Here is a 16,927-nt window from a genome sequence, read left to right on the forward strand (position 1 = left end):
AAGCAATGTAGAATATATGGCTCCAATGTATTTCGAACTGTATTGTAAAGGGAATCCTCCAAACATCTAACTTTATAAAAACCACGGAAATATCGGATCAAGTTCAAGATGGACGACAAATGGAGAGAATAGTGATAATGAATGCTATGGTTTTCTTCCTAAATGGAGAGTTTTAAAAGACTAAAAAGTTTCAAGTGCACATTTTTGACAATGGTTCTTACTGGAGGAGCCTAAAATCTGCACATGTTGTGTATTTGCCTGTAGATATATTCTACAACTCTTCTCAAATAGTATAATGTAGTTTTGTTTGTCCTATGGGCATAATCCATGTCTAATATTACAGTAAAACATCTCCTCGCATAAAAAACATCTACTATATCTGTAGAGCTTGGCAGTGGATACTTTTCATATTAAAACACTGTAATTCATGCAGAAGATTTCTGTCGTAGAGGCCTAAACTATCTATAGTAGCTCGCAGCATGTTGCACCTGAACCCCAACCCCAACACCCACGCCTCTCCCAGCATCTAAGATTAAGATATACTGCAAGGTCAGCAAGAAGAATCATGGCGAAAGCCAGTTAAAATACAGCGCTTAACACTTATTGCAAATGATGTACATGTATACCAACTTGTCGATACTTAGGGAGAGAATACCCTTTTTGTAAAAGTCTTTGTTTGCCAGCATGTGGCCTGGGCCTTCTATCAAATGTGTTCCACACTTCTAATATAACGTGGCTCCCAGCCAGAGTGCCCTCGTAATAATAAAAAAAATTAGCAATGCATTTAGGCATTCTTGAGATTTTCAAGTAACTCGGGCTACCGTTGACTATTTACCAGAGATAGGTAACCTGGCTCCATCAAATATTGTGAGCGGGATGCGAGGTGACAGGTGTATCAAACTTTATAAATGAACACATATATAACATTTTATGTGTTTGTCTATATGTGTGTGTGTATATATATATATATATATATATATATATATATATATATATATATATATATATATATATATATATATATACACACACACACACGAGAGAGAGGGAGAGAGAAGAGAATATGCTTGTTGTAAGCCTCGGTTGTGTGAGAAAAATAACTGCAATACGCACAGAAATAAAAGAATATGAATGAGATGTACAACAGTCAACCAGAGTCCATGTTTACCTTATGAAATCCTCCTTGGCCTCTCGGTTTCGTTCTTAATGAAGCAGGGGCTCCCGTATGAGGTTAGCCTGATCTCCTGGCTCACATACTTGTCAGTTGTCACAGCCCTTCCAATGGTAACTATGCCCACAAGTCCCTCGTCAAAGATCTGTTGAGAACCATCACGTGACATCGCAACTACCTCATAATTGCAGTGACACTGAGGAGGAGCTATGACACAACAATGCAGACTCTTCACAATTGGAAGTCATAATACACATCACTGTAAACAATCTGTACCACGCGAGGCATGCGTATTTCACTTCTGTTTATGCTGTTGATCTTGAAGCAAAGAGGAGTCTTTCCCTACAATGTATAATGAGCCATAAAGTTGAATGCTTTTTTTGTGATAACACATCAGGGAGTTTCTATTCACCTTTCCGCAAATTCTGTCGAGCAGAACTGTCGAGATCTAACATTTCATACTAGTAGAAAAGATGCTTGTGGCATATTCCTTTCCTCGATAAAGCCGTTTTGGGTCAAACAAGCAGAAGCAATGGATAGGAAAGATTTTTCTAAGAACCCCTACCTTTTTTTTAGATCTGGCCTATATACAGCTTTCACTCCACAAAAGGCTCATGTAATTAAAAAAAATACAAAACGACATACTTATGTACAAACATAGTTGAGTGCTGTAAAGATGATTGACATCATTTCAAGAGGTTTTATTCAGTGTATGGCGCTATAACTCACACCAAAAGCATTCTCACACATGATCCCCTACTTCAGATGAGAGGGGATATAAGCAAAAGCTTCGGAGGTTTGAAGCATACTAATGTGTACGTAAGTTCATATTTTGTATTATTTCTTTTGTATTATGTATTTTATTGTATGGGCTCTCATCCTTCCACCACGAGCTCTGATCTTATTGTCATTCTAGAATTGGAATGTCATAGTAATTCCTTTGGTCATTTGGAGGCCGGTGCTTGTGGTGGAAGGATCACTTGCTTTTGTCAGGTTGCAAAAAAATTATCAGTATACTTATCACTTCATGCAATAAATTTCTAATTCGAATGTGGTAATGAGCTGTGCTTGCAGCGATCTGGACAGCAAGCCCCCGTTGACTGCTTGACTCTACCATTCATCGTCACATTATAAAGAACTAGCAGCCCGTCCCGACGTTGTCTGGGTATGAATTGCTGCCGGCCAGTAGTACATTGTTTTGTAGGATTTCGTTTTGATAGCATTTCTTATCTGTGACAGGCCTGTGAAACGCTCCGATTCACAGTGCACTGCTGATGCACTTAAGAGTGCGCGTTCAGTAGTGTGTGAACTCAAGTTTCCCTACCTTATTTTTCCTTGCAATATTATATAGAGCGAACTCGACAACATGGCATGAGCACAATTTACATTACAGAAGAACACATTCATTTGTGGTAGGCACGGGGAGACAAAGCGATTTGCCTGGAATTACAGGATGTTGAACTGATGCCGAGATTCAAACGTAGCTCCCCAGCTCTAAAGTTCGCAATTCTAAAACTTGTGGCGGGAGGTGTGTCTAAAAGTGTATGTCGGTGCTGGCCATCAATGAGAGAGACCTGTGCATTTTTCAAATGGGTGGTGAAAAAATATGAGTATGTTGCTGGAGATGTGGGCCGCCGTGCCACCAATGTACTTACCGGGGGAGGGTAAACACCCATTATTCCGCAACTTTCTTTCAGTATACCATCACTCCGCATACTTTCATTACAAAAGTACCATGACTCCGCAATGCCATTATAACGCATGGCATTACATTTTATATGCTTTTACCACGCATCCATTTACAACGAAATTCGTTGTAAATGCATGAATGGTAAAAGCATATTTTTTTTAATGTTTGGATAAGGTAAGTATGGGTATAGGGGTATATGTTTTGGGGTACTGAGGCATATGTTTTGGGGTGTTTGGGTATTTTAAGGGTCCAGATATAGTTTTGGGTTATGGGGTACATGGGTAGTTTTAGGGTTTAGGGATAGGTATGGGTTTTGGGGTACAGGGGTATTTGTAGGGTTCAGAGATAGGTTTAGGGTTTTGGGGTATGGGGGTATTTTTAGGGTTATGGGGTAGGTTTGGGTTTTGGGGTACAGGGGTATTTTTAGGGTTCAGGTCTAGGTTTGGGGTTTGGGGTACAGGGTATTTTAGGGTTCAGGGATAGGTTTGGGTTTTGGGGTGCAGGGTTATTTTTAGGGTTCAGGGCTTGGTTTGGGTTTGGGGTACAGGGGTATTTTTAGGGTTCAGGGGTAGGTTTGGGTTTTGGGGTACAGGGTTATTTTTAGGGTTCAGGGCTAGGTTTGGATTTTGGGGCACAGGGGTATTTTTAGGGTTCAGGGGTAGGTTTGGGTTTTGGGGTACAGTGGTATTTTTAGGGTTCAGCGCTAGGTTTGGGTTTTGGGGTACAGGGGTATTTTTAGGGTTCAGGGGTAGGTTTGGGTTTTGAGGTACAGGGGTATTTATAGGGTTCAGGGCTAGGTTTGGGTTTTGGGGCACAGGAGTATTTTTAGGGTTTAGGGATAGGTTTGGGTTTTGGGGTATAGGGTATATTTATAGGGTTAAGATGGGTTAGTGTTTAAGGGTGTTGGGGTATTTTAAGGAGTAAGGGTGGGTTATGATTATGGGCTGCTGGGGTATTTAAAGGGAGCAGGGTGGGATTAGCACACGATATGAGGCATGGCATGAAGGGCGGAATGTACCACACGACCCCAGCGTTTGTCACGCCCCCAGCACACGCCCACAGCACAACGCAGACACGCCCACAAGGGACTACTTTGCTGGCACTTTTACCTTTTAAATGTATATGGTGGGCGCCTGCATAGCCTATGTCCTTCTGCTGCAACTGCCCTTTCCAATGCTGTATTGGGTGTTGTGATTAGTGTTGTGGTTCCTGAGATTACCCGCCTCAAAGGTTTGGGCTCTCTCTTTATTATATTAGTATGGATAAGAAACTTCTTCTAACAACCACGTGGGGGCTTAAGGTGAAAATGGTATGTAGAGAAGTATTGGGGGGCATTTTTTCCACAGCACAGTGAGCTGGATGCTAGTGCAGGGTGGCTTTATTTGACTGACCAACTGTCATGGAAAGCGGTTGCAACGGTCACCAGTGTAAAGTGTCTGGTAATGGCTTGTGTTGCAGATTTGTGACGTATTGCCAGTCCTTACGTTATACAAGGTTATGGATCATGACCTAACGGGGTCCATTGACCATGCAAGATGGCTGACAAGATGTGCTAGCAGGGACTTCCCCAGCACTCCACCATAATCCGGCTTCATCCTGCTGACTCCTTGCCGGAATAATTCTCAGATTCTTTGTCTGTACTCCTGTCTGGTGAAGGGGAGTAAACAGCCTCTCATCCAGAGGGCGGAGAAAGCAAACCCGACTGCACCTAATTGAAGCTGAACAATGCCAATTATCTAAAAGTGGCATTTTTAAAAGCGTAGCAATAAATTAATCTTTACCAATAAAGAGGATTTATCATTACCATTCCAATGATATGAAACATGATAGAGCTACTCTTTCTCATTCAGGAATACCAGCTTATAAGTGTTATAAGGAATTCCCAATGTTAACCTATGAGAGGGATAGGCCTCACAGTAGTGAAAAACGAATTTGGGTGTTTTTAACTTCTAGGACATGCGAAACCTAAACATATATGTCCTACCTTTTGATTGTGCAGCACCATGCCCTATGGCCTACCTGGGGCCTACCCGAAGGGTCACTCATATGCATTGAAATGGGAGTTTAAGGCTTGACAAGGGGATTTAAAAGCCAAGTCAACATGGCAGTGTAAACTGCACACCCAAGCTCCTCAGTGGCCGGCCTGACAAATGTTTAAAGTGCTACTTGTGTGGGTGTCACAATCAATGCTGCAGGCCCACAGGCTGCATTTAATTGACAGACCCCGGGCACATGCAGTGCACTCTACTAGGAAGTTATAGGTAAATTAAATATGCCAGTTGTGGCTAAGTCAATCAACCACTATTTTAGGGGAAATACACATGCATTTCAGCACTGGTTGGCAGTGGTTATTGTGCTCAGAGTCCTAAAGCCAACAAAAGCAAAGTAAGAAAAAGAGGCGGAGGAAAGCAAAACGTTTTGGGTGACCCTTCAGAGAGGGCCATTTTCCAACCTGATGCCATGACTAAGGTGAATTCTGCATACTGTGAGATCCAAATAATGATGAAAACGTTTTCGTTTTCGATGATGGATAGTCAGTAGGAGGATGTTGGAAATGTTTCCTAAGTTTTCAATGGAGGAGCCTGCAAATTGTTGGGCTTTGAACAAAAATTGTTATTGAAGAGTGATGCTATTCCAAAGGTTCATAAAATAACACATTTCCATTGTCGGTGGGAGGTGAGGTTTTTAATCAGTTACAAAGATTAATGGATTTGCATCTTATTGGGTTTGTATTGACTTTTGCCATTTAAACAGTAACATCCTGTAGATCAATTGCCTTTACCTAAAATTTCTGAAATGTAATGTTTAGTCAGAAGTGCAAGATCTTTCCAGGAAAATTAATTTATGTTCATCTTACCATTAAATTCTCTTGAAAGGGGAAAGCAGAAACCTACAGTATTCATCACACATGAAGGGTGTTTGCAGTTTGAATGTAGGTCTTTTAGGCGAGCATCAGCAGCACCTGTATTTCAGTGCTTAGTATTGAAACTATTTGGAAAATTCTGAAGGACTTTCTGTTTCCAGGAATATATACTTTGCATTTGGGAGAATTTGATAAAACAAAATCCAAAACTAAAAAACAATTATTGAGGTTTTGAATGAGTATGGCTTTACTGTAGAAAATTCTTAATGTGCCTTTGGGCATACTTGACAAAAATTCCGATACTACATTGCTTTTTCCTTGTACATATACCATCCGGAATATAAATTCCAGCAAACTCAGAGAATCTTGCTGTTCTCGCAGATGCTTTAATTATCCCTTCAGGTGTGAGTAATTTTACTAACGGTTTATGAGCACTGCAAACAATAAAATGTTTACCCAATAGGTACATTTGGAATTGCTCCAAAGCACGTACACAAACACACACACACACCCACACACACACACACACGCACACACATGCACACACACACACATGCACACACACACACGTGCACACACACACACACTTGTGCCTCCCTCTCTGTAACAGAATATTTCTCTTCTGTTGGAGATTGGGAACTTAAGGCGACTGTCATTGTTACTTCAACGCAATTCTGCCCCTTCTGCATTAAGGCTGCACCTAAACCTTTCAAGCTTGCATCAATGGTCACAAAAAAATTGAAAATCCTGTCAATGCAAGAGCAATAGCAATGGCGTCTTTGACAAAACCACAATCTCCTTGGTACATTTCTTTCCATTCAAATGTAGTCTTATTTTAAAGGTGTTGTATTCAGCAGAATTACACACATATCTAGAACAAAATTAGTCTAGACGCTAAAAATATCTCACATTATCCTTTATTGTTGGAGCTGGAGCTTTATGAATTGCTTCTTCTATGTTTATGTTTATGTGATTTGTAGAGCGCATGGCTGCCCAAGGGCTTCCCAGCGCTGCTGAGACAGTGACAGATCAGTGTGGAGGGGTAATCACGGAAGTCTCAATTCAATGGTCATTGAGTTCCACAGTTTTGGGACCAGATGTGTGAAGGATCTCCCTCCCCATCTGGCTCTTTTTATCCTAGTTGTGGTCATTAGAGAATCAAACGAGGACCTGAGAGACCTATTGAGTACATAAGTGGAGATGAGAGACCGTAACAGGGATAGACCCGGCCATGCATGGCTTTGTGGGCTAGACAAAGTGCCTTAAATTTGACCCTGGATTGGATAGGGAGCCAGTGTAGTTTGCTCAAAGAGGCTTTCACTGACTCCTGCTTGGGAATTTTTTGTATCATTCTGGCTGCCACATTGTGAACAACCTGCAGCCTGTTCACTACATATTTTGGGGCCCCTAGGTACAATGAGTTACCGTAGTCCAATCTGGAGACCTCTGGTGCCTGAATCACCGTTCTCTGCGCCTGATCTTGGAAAAGCTTTATGATCTAAAGAATCAAGCGAAGAATACCAAAGCAGGTGGCTGAAAGTTTTTTAGCTTGGGTATCCATAGAAAGATTCTGGTCAAGCCATATCCCCAAGTTCTTGATGCAAGGCCTCGGTGGGGGGGCACCCCAGTGGTCTGGCCAGCCGATTCTTTTCCAGTGGTCAGTCCAGTTACACTGGAACATTAGCTCAGTTTTCTCCTCATTGAGTTTTAAACTGCAGTTGGCCATCCATGTAGCGTTTTTTTCATGCATGGGACTAGCTGCAGTTGATAAGAGTTAATAGCATCAGACACTGAGATTACCAATTGTGCGTCATCAGCATAAGACACAGTTAACAGTCTAAACTCCTCTACAATTTGTGCCAGAGGACTCATATAAATGTTGAACAAGGTGGGACTGAGTGCCGATCCCTGAGGGACTCCGATGGGGCATTGACCATGTCCGAAAAGAAGCCTGATTACATGCATTGGAAGGTTCTTTCACTTATAAAGGCAGACAGCCATCGGATGACCTTATCCTAAATCCCGATCTCTCGTAGTCTATGTATCAAGATACTGTGGTCAACAGTATCAAAAGCTGCACTTAAATCACAAAGAAGGATGGCAGCAGTACCCCCTTGGTCCAGTATCATTTTAAGTTTCTCAGTAACTAGGAGGAGAGCAGATTTCATGCTGTATTCAGGGCGGAACCCCATCTGGGACTGATGCAGAATATTATTCTCCTCTAGGAATTGTGAGATTATGCTATTAACATGTTTCTCAATGACTTTGCCTAGAATAGGGAGCAATGAGATGGGGCAGTGGTTCCCCAATGAAGTAGGATCAAGAAGGGGCTTCTTGAACGCAGGCTTTACACTGGCGTGCTTCCATTTGTTTGTCACTATCCCAAAGTTCAGGGATAACGAAATGAGATCTGCCATTGAGGTGAAAACCGTCTCCCCTCCTTGAATAAGAAAGACAGGGAGGACAGGGTCGAGAGGTGAGCCTGATTTGATGTTCTGTAGCATGGATACTCACAAACCTTCTGTCGGGGGCCAAAATTACAGTGTGGGTTGTGGCCGAGGGCCGCACCAGTAGAGGCGGGGTCAGTGGGGGCAGGGTCAGGGGGGGGGGTGAGGCTAGAGTAAAAAAAATCAAACCCGATTTAAAACATTAAGCCAATGTGACAATGCTATATTTCAAAAGCAGATGGAACTACAAAGGGCACATTTTGACAATATATTCTTATTAGCAGACAAAAGCAATCTTAAGAGGCATTGCATAGCTCCATACACACTTTGACCCCAATTCCACCAGTCTCTCTCTCTCTCTCTCTCTCTCTCAGTCAGTGTCTCTATCTCTCAGCCAGTAAGTCTCTCTGTCAGTCAGTCTCTCTCTCAGTCAGTCGCTCTCTCTCAACCAGTAAGTCTCTCCATCAATCAGTCTCCCTCTCTCAGTCAGTCTCTCTCTCTCAGTCAGTCTCTATCTCTCAGTAAGTCTCTCTGTCAGTCAGTCTCTCTCTCTGTCAGTCTCTCTCTCTCTGTCAATCAGTCACTCTCTCTGTCAGTCTCTCTCTCTGCCAGTCAGTCTCTCTCCATGAGTCAGTCAGTTAGTCTCTCTCCCTGAGCCAGTCTCTCTCTCTCTCTGTCGGTCTCTCCCTCTCAGTCAGACTCTCTCTTAGTCAGTCTCTCTCATAGTCAGTCAGTCAGTCTCTCTCTCTCTCTCTCTTTAAATAGCAGTATTTCTCTACTATTAACAGACACGCAATAGAACCTAAAAATAGATTTTTAGATCAAACTACGACGATATTAACACATAACTGACATTGATTGCCTGGTTTCAGGGCTACTAGTGGTATGAAAAACCTGAGGGTTCTCTCAAAGGGTCATGACCGATAAAATTAAGGGGTTGGCTTAAAAACATGTAAACAAAAATCTTTGTTTAGCATAGTGTGTCACCCTACTGGTATGTTGCTGTTTGTCATTGGATCCAGATAAATCAGATACAACCAGTAACATTATACCTGCAACAAGTCAGGACTTTTGGCTTTGCCAATAGTTGTTAGTTGCGTGAGATAAATAAGCAATAACTATGAACTATGGCTTTGTTGAATATAAATTTCACCCTGAAGGCAAAAATGGTCACAACAGCCCCATTTTTAAATTTTGAAGACACCTTATAATAGTCTAACTTGATGCTTGTTGCATTATTTGCAACCATATATTTTCAAGACTCCTTGCATGGGCTCTTAAAGCCAGAGCCCACTCTAATCTCCGCTCTCCCTGTTAATTTGAGGCTCGCCCACCTCTACTTCATCACTCGAGTTCACTCAGTCCATCCGGAAGAAATATCACAGTTAATAGTTCTCTCCTGGAAGAATATTTTGTGTGGCGAGGAGAACCAGAGGGCGTGTTTTTCTCCATTTTTAAAAGGAAGTGGTTGCCTCTGCCCAATACAACGAAGCATGCACGTTATTTAGGGACGTGGTAGTGTATCCTAGGGTGCTCTGTTGTAATTTAGGTAAGAGGGGTATCTAATGTGACCAATAGAGTTGGATAAAAGAGGGGCTGCCCAGAAGCATTGGAACTCCGATAGATGCATGAGTGCTGTAGGCAGTCCAAGTCACGCATCTCATTAGTGTTTAGTACTCTTGAAGTGTGACACACTGAAATATGCTTGGCCTTTGGCACTGTGTTAGCTACTGGCAAAGTGTGTTGGTGCTACTAATATTTCATGTTGGGACAAGGACCCTGGGTTAATAGGTCTTACAGTGTGTATCGCTTAGCGAAGACGACTCCTGCAGGGTTTGTGGATAAACAACCAGGCAGGGGAAGGCACAGTGATGAAAAACTCTCCAATGAAGATTTTACCACTGAGTGTTTCGGTTCATAAACGACCCATGCTAGCAGCCTGGAATATAGTGACATGGCTGATCTTTACCATTCAGGGGAGCTCAGGGTGAGGAATATAGGCTTCATAACCCCACATTCCTATCTTCCTGTTGCATGAGATAAAAAAAAACTATGGCTTTGTTGTATATAATATTGAAAATGCTTCAGGTCTGAAATGTCGAGACTGAAAGAATGAAAACTTGTCGATTTGAACTGATAAAGGCTTTCTGGGCAGTAGTCCTGTTACCGAGTTAATATATATATATATTTCCACCCTGAAGGCAAAAATGGAGCCCCCCATAGCTACCCGTCTCAGCATCTGCTTTGAAGCACCTGGCCCACTAAAAGCCCTGCCAGTTAACTCCATGAGAACAAACTCGCATTAAAAAGTAAATGTAGCTGATGATTAACTCACAATTGGTCACAACAGCGCCACCTACTGTCACATTCACGTAAATTAACATGCAAAACCACTCACAATAAATAAGGGCAGATAAAGAAAGGCAGCAACTTGCATGCCTTCTTTTAAAATCCTCACCTGCCGTGACCCAAGCCTATGACCTCACAGGGGCAGATAAGGGTGGGGGCCGCCGGTGAGCATGCGTGACACTACTTGTCTGCGCATGCCCCTTTGACCTCTTCTCGGCAAATGCGGCCCGAGGAATCACAACAGCAGTAATGGAGCCGAGTCCTTGACTGCTGTTGTTTTCCATGGAGGCCGCAAGGGAAGGTCTGGCGGGCCTTACTAATAGTACTGCCGTTCTGTAGGCTAAGACCCAGCTGTTACTTAAGCGTACTTAAGGCCGGAAAGGAGTCAAGGGTTGGGGCAGTTAAAAGGGGAGTTAGGTGTAAGAAACTGCCTCTATAAATACTGCACCAAAGTGAGGTACAGTGTGTATAGAGTCCAAGGGTCTCCAGAGATTTGGAAAAGGTTAAAGTTAGATAGAACCTTATTCTTTAAAGTGGTAGCTTGGTTGAGCAGTAAGGCAGTATCAGAGGACAGTGTTAAGCATTTGATGTACACACTCAGTCAGCAAATGAATTCACACACTCAAGAACTGAACTCTAGGCTGATTGTTTTGTATAAAAAATATACTGTTGTTTTATTTCTAGAACCAAGCAAGCCTGGTACAGGTAAGCATAAAAATACTTTTCAGTAGTAAATTACTTGTATGAACACAGTTAAAAATTGCAGTGTTACTTGTACTGGTTTTGGTTACAGTTTTAAGTAGGTAGTTTGCAACACATTGCAGGTATTGTACATTCTAATAAATGGCTTTGTAAGTAAAATGCAGTTAATTACTTTTCAGATTACATTTGCTAACACAGGGCTGTATCCTAGATTAAGCCCTGGGAAATTTCCTGAAAACAGGTGAGTAAATGCTTTTGAGTTAGAGGTACGATTTTTAGGTCTCGCGACCTATCGATGCGCGCAAGCGCATCGAGCGTAGCGAGAATTCATGTGGCGAAAACATCTTCAAACCAAAGGGCTTTCAGCCCCGCGGTTTTCATGCAGTGCCCGTGTACATGCACGCGCATCGCATCCAAGCCCAGCCCAGTCCTCCCCTAGCAGCACTCCTCCCACGCCAGCAACTTCCCCCTCCCACACCAGCACCTCCCCTCTCTCGCATTCGCGCCATCCGGCTTCTCCTCCCCTAGCAGCACTCCTCCCACACCAGCATCTCCCCCCTCCCACACCAGCACCTCCCCTCTCTCGCATTCACGCCCACCCACCAGGCTCTCCCGCCCCCATCAGGCTTCCCTCCCAATCCGCCTGCCTCCCCTCGCGCATTCACGCTCCCCCTCCAGGCTCTCCCGCCCCCATCCGGCTTCTCGCATCGCACTCTCTCCTCCCCCCTCCCTTCTCGTATTTTCTTGTTTTCATTCCTGTTCGCCAATGCTACTTTGAATCGATTCTAAACAGGTAAAAGCACTCGTGTGTGTTTTAAAAGCATGCCATGGCTTCAATGTGCGATGGCATTGCACAGGCTTATAGCCACAAGTTGAACGTGTCACTTTACCTATCCCGGTACATTCAGTTTCTGAATTTAAGGGCAAATAAGTTACATGTTCTGGTTGTGGCTCCACACTAGTGTTAACATTCTTGACTGCCTGCCTCCCCTCGCTCGCATTCCCGACCCAGGCTCTCCCGGCGGCTTTCGTTTTCCGCTTGATTGCCTTCCCTGCTGCTGCTCGCATCGCACTCTCTCCTCCCCCCTCCCTTCTCGTATTTTCTTGTTTTCATTCCTGTTCGCCAATGCTACTTTGAATCCATTCTAAACAGGCAAAAGCACTTGTGTGTGTTTTAAAAGCATGCCATGGCTTCAATGTGCGATGGCATTGCACAGGCTTATAGCCACAAGTTGAACGTGTCACTTTACCTATCCCGGTACATTCAGTTTCTGAATTTAAGGGCAAATAAGTTACATGTTCTGGTTGTGGCTCCACACTAGTGTTAACATTCTTGACTTCAGACATGCAGTTAGTGGGAGACGGGTCCACAGCGCAAAAGTGATAATCTGTTCGTCTTTTTCATCATTGCTCAAGCAGTAAAGATGCTGACATAGGCTTTGATTACAGGCAGAGTTCTTAAGATTACTCAGCAAGAAAGGGGCCACGAGACAGACCTCATCACCGGCGTTCATGTGCTCTTGGAAGACTCTCAGCGGCTCTGTCTCTCGTGCACACACGCACTTATCTCACAAGCACATTCCATTCTCTCTCTCCAGCACCTCCCCTCTCTCGCATTCACGCCCACCCACCAGGCTCTCCCGCCCCCATCAGGCTTCCCTCCCAATCCGCCTGCCTCCCCTCGCGCATTCACGCTCCCCCTCCAGGCTCTCCCGCCCCCATCCGGCTTCCCTCGTAATCTGCCTGCCTCCCCTCGCTCGCATTCCCGACCCAGGCTCTCCCGGCGGCTTTCGTTTTCCGCTTGATTGCCTTCCCTGCTGCTGCTCGCATCGCACTCTCTCCTCCCCCCTCCCTTCTCGTATTTTCTTGTTTTCATTCCTGTTCGCCAATGCTACTTTGAATCCATTCTAAACAGGCACAAGCACTTGTGTGTGTTTTAAAAGCATGCCATGGCTTCAATGTGCGATGGCATTGCACAGGCTTATAGCCACAAGTTGAACGTGTCACTTTACCTATCCCGGTACATTCAGTTTCTGAATTTAAGGGCAAATAAGTTACATGTTCTGGTTGTGGCTCCACACTAGTGTTAACATTCTTGACTTCAGACATGCAGTTAGTGGGAGACGGGTCCACAGCGCAAAAGTGATAATCTGTTCGTCTTTTTCATCATTGCTCAAGCAGTAAAGATGCTGACATAGGCTTTGATTACAGGCAGAGTTCTTAAGATTACTCAGCAAGAAAGGGGCCACGAGACAGACCTGATCACCGGCGTTCATGTGCTCTTGGAAGACTCTCAGCGGCTCTGTCTCTCGTGCACACACGCACTTATCTCACAAGCACATTCCATTCTCTCTCTCTCTCGCTCCTCCTCCTCCATGGGGCCTCCTCCCATCCACTCCCTTTCTCTCTACTGTACTCCTCTTCGCACGCACTCACTACCCTCTCCCCTCCTCCGAAATCCGCTGCCAACTTCTACTCCACACAGCCTATTCTATTCCTTTCACCCCCTGCTCCCTTTCTTGGCACCGACATCCGCTGCGGGGTACCTCCCTTCGTCCACACTATCATAGAATGTACTTCTCTTGAAGGGCAGCTCTTGACGCCTCTTGAACTCCGATGCCCAAAAAAGAAAAAAACATGTTTTTTAAACAATCCCAAAAGTTTGTCTGCCCTCTTTTTACTGTGTCCCTCACTGACTTTCAATTCTCACCATCCTCCATTCTCGCCATACTCCATTCTCGCCATACTCCAATCTCGCCATACTCCAGCTCCTATAAAATCAGGCCAGGGTGAAATTCTGATCACACCACTGAAGTTAGCCAAATTCCCATTACTTGATTTGGTCTACTTTTTTAAGTAACGCAGCACCTCATATGGATAGATTGAAACCCTTAGGATGGTATTACTTGACATATTTGTCCACAGGCTCGTTTGCTTAAAAAATATCCCCTTAGATACTGTTAAGCAGAATGTTGCAATGTAGTCCGGGCCATTACTACAGTTTCTGTGTTAAATATTAAGGGACACCACCACAGCACTCAGGGACACCATCACACCACTCAACAACACAACCACACCACTCAGGGACATCACCACATCACTCAGGGACACCACCACAACACTCAGGGACACCACCACACTACTCAGGGACACCACCAAACTACTCAGGGACACCACCACATCACTCAGGGACACCACCACACCACTCAGGGATACCAACACAGCACTCAGGGACACCACCGCAGACCTTAGGGACATCACCACACCACTCAGGGACACCACCACAGCACTCAGGGACACCATCACACCACTCAACAACACAACCACACCACTCAGGGACATCACCACACCACTCAGGGACACCACCACAACACTCAGGGACACCACCACACTACTCAGGGACACCACCAAACTACTCAGGGACACCACCACATCACTCAGGGACACCACCACACCACTCAGGGATACCAACACAGCACTCAGGGACACCACCGCAGACCTTAGGGACACCAACACAGCACTCAGGGAGACCACCACATCACTAATGTACACCACAAAATCAATCAAGGACACCACCACATCACTCAGGGACACCACCACACCACTCAGGGACACCACCACACCACTCAGGGACACCACCACATCACTCTGGGACACCACCACATCACTCATGGACACCACCACATCACTCTGGGACACCACCACATCACTCTGGGACACCACCACATCACTCTGGGACTCCACCACATCACTCTAATACACCACCACATCACTCAGCACCATAACAGCATCACTCAGCACCACAACAGCACTGTCCTTGCTGGCTAACAACAAGCATTCCCATAGCCAATAGGACTCGCATTAGGAAAGTGTAAGCTATTGGCTTTGTAAATAACAATGCTATTAATTTATATATTTTCAATGCCAACACATATTAAAAAAATAATCGTCATTTACAATACCAATAGCTCACACTTTCCTAATGCGAGACCTATTGGCAACGCCAGTGCTTGTTAAAGAATATTATTATATTTCAAAAGTTGACACCTAGAAACTTTTTCACATAGAGTCACCAATGTTATCCTATGGGAGGAAATTCACTCAGCAGGTAAGGTAGGTTATCAATACTTTTTCTTACTCAGTGCTGGATTCTAGATTCAGCACTTGGACATTTCCTGAAAACAGTTGAGAAAATGTGTTTTGGTTATTCAGCTGATTTTTAAGGAATATTTGTAGTTTTCAAAAGTCGACACTAAGAAACTTTTTGGGAGAAAAAGTGTCACTGTTGGTCCATGAGGAAAAAGAGGTTATGGCTTTCCAGGTAGGTAAGCGGTCCTTGGAGTTAGGGTCCTGGGGTTAGACTCAGGGGTCTCCCAGGGTCAGTGATGCACTGTTGTTACACCCTCAGCGGCACTCGGGCAGCCGTGTGCAGAGTGTTGAGGTCCAATGTTATCCTATGGAGGAGAGGGGGACTCCGGTTGGTGGCTACTGGCTACTGGCAAGCAGGCCACAGGTTTGTGGGAGCAAAGCTCCTAGGGTTAGGCTCAGGGCAAGTTGGGGCTATATTAGCACAGAAGGGGCACCCTCAACTGCACTAGGGCGGCCGGGTGCAGGGTGCTGTTTTGAGGTTGGGTGCTCTGTTGATTTCAATGGAGATTCTCCGGGACAAAGAAGCACTGCAGGCTCGGGGACGAGGATCTTCCTAAAGCGACCAATACTTCGAGTGGTAAGTAGAGCTGTAGAGGGTTGGTTAGGCACCACTGGATTGGGCACACAAGGCCGTTGGGCGTCGGGTACAGGGGTGCCTTGGGATGTCGGATTTTCTTACCCGCTCTGGTCGTGGTAGGAGGGGTCCTCTGGATTGAGGCTACAGGCGTCATCTGGAGGCTTGAGGCAGGTCAGGGGTCACCAGATCTCAGGTCAGGATTGCCAGGGGGACCTCCTTGTGGTGTTTGTTCACTCAAACTCTGTCTGGGCTTGGCGGGTGCAGAGTGGGCTGGATTTGCGGTTCCTGGCTGGCACCAGAAGCTGCAGTTCAAACACGTCCGGTGTTCACAGGAGAAACAGTTTTGAAAGTGAATGCAGGCAGGTCCTTCGGGGTTTTTGAGGTTGCTGGCCGCTGGACACACCGGGGTTTTGCAGGAGCAGGTTAGAGGGGAGACAGGCCTGTAGGGCTGTGGCCAAGTCAGTGGGAGTCATCCTCTTGTTAGCTCTGCACTGTTCTCGCCCTTCTTCTCCTTCTTTTCTTGTGGTTGCTGGATCTAAGGAAGGAAGGTTCAGGGTGCCCCTAAATACTAAATTTAGGGGCATTACAGGTAGGTAAAGGGTAGGAACCAATGGGTCCCTTCCCTGGGGTGGGTAGACTCCCTATTCTGCCACTCTCCAGTGTGAACGGGGCAGGAGCCTGTCCCTGGTTGGCTGGGTCCCCCCATCCTCAAGATGGCGGGGTCTCGAGGTTGTGCTTCACCTCACCTCCCCCACCTTAGCGGTGGAGTTGGCAGAGGTGGGCACACCTCTCTTCCTCACTTGTTTTTGCCGCTGGTTCTCCTGCCCAAAGTGGTGGGGTAGAACCAGGGGGGACCAGTTGCTGAGTATAGCAAGTGGTCTGGAGAGTCTCACAAAGGCGGTATGCCTTTGAAGTGTCTCCTTCGTGAAACCTGCCCATCCTGGGGGAGGCGGCTTGGCACCTCGTCCCAGGATATGCA

This window comes from Lissotriton vulgaris, chromosome 3_1 (assembly GCF_964263255.1).
Source record: "Lissotriton vulgaris chromosome 3_1, aLisVul1.2, whole genome shotgun sequence".
Taxonomy (NCBI): Eukaryota; Metazoa; Chordata; class Amphibia; order Caudata; family Salamandridae; genus Lissotriton; species Lissotriton vulgaris.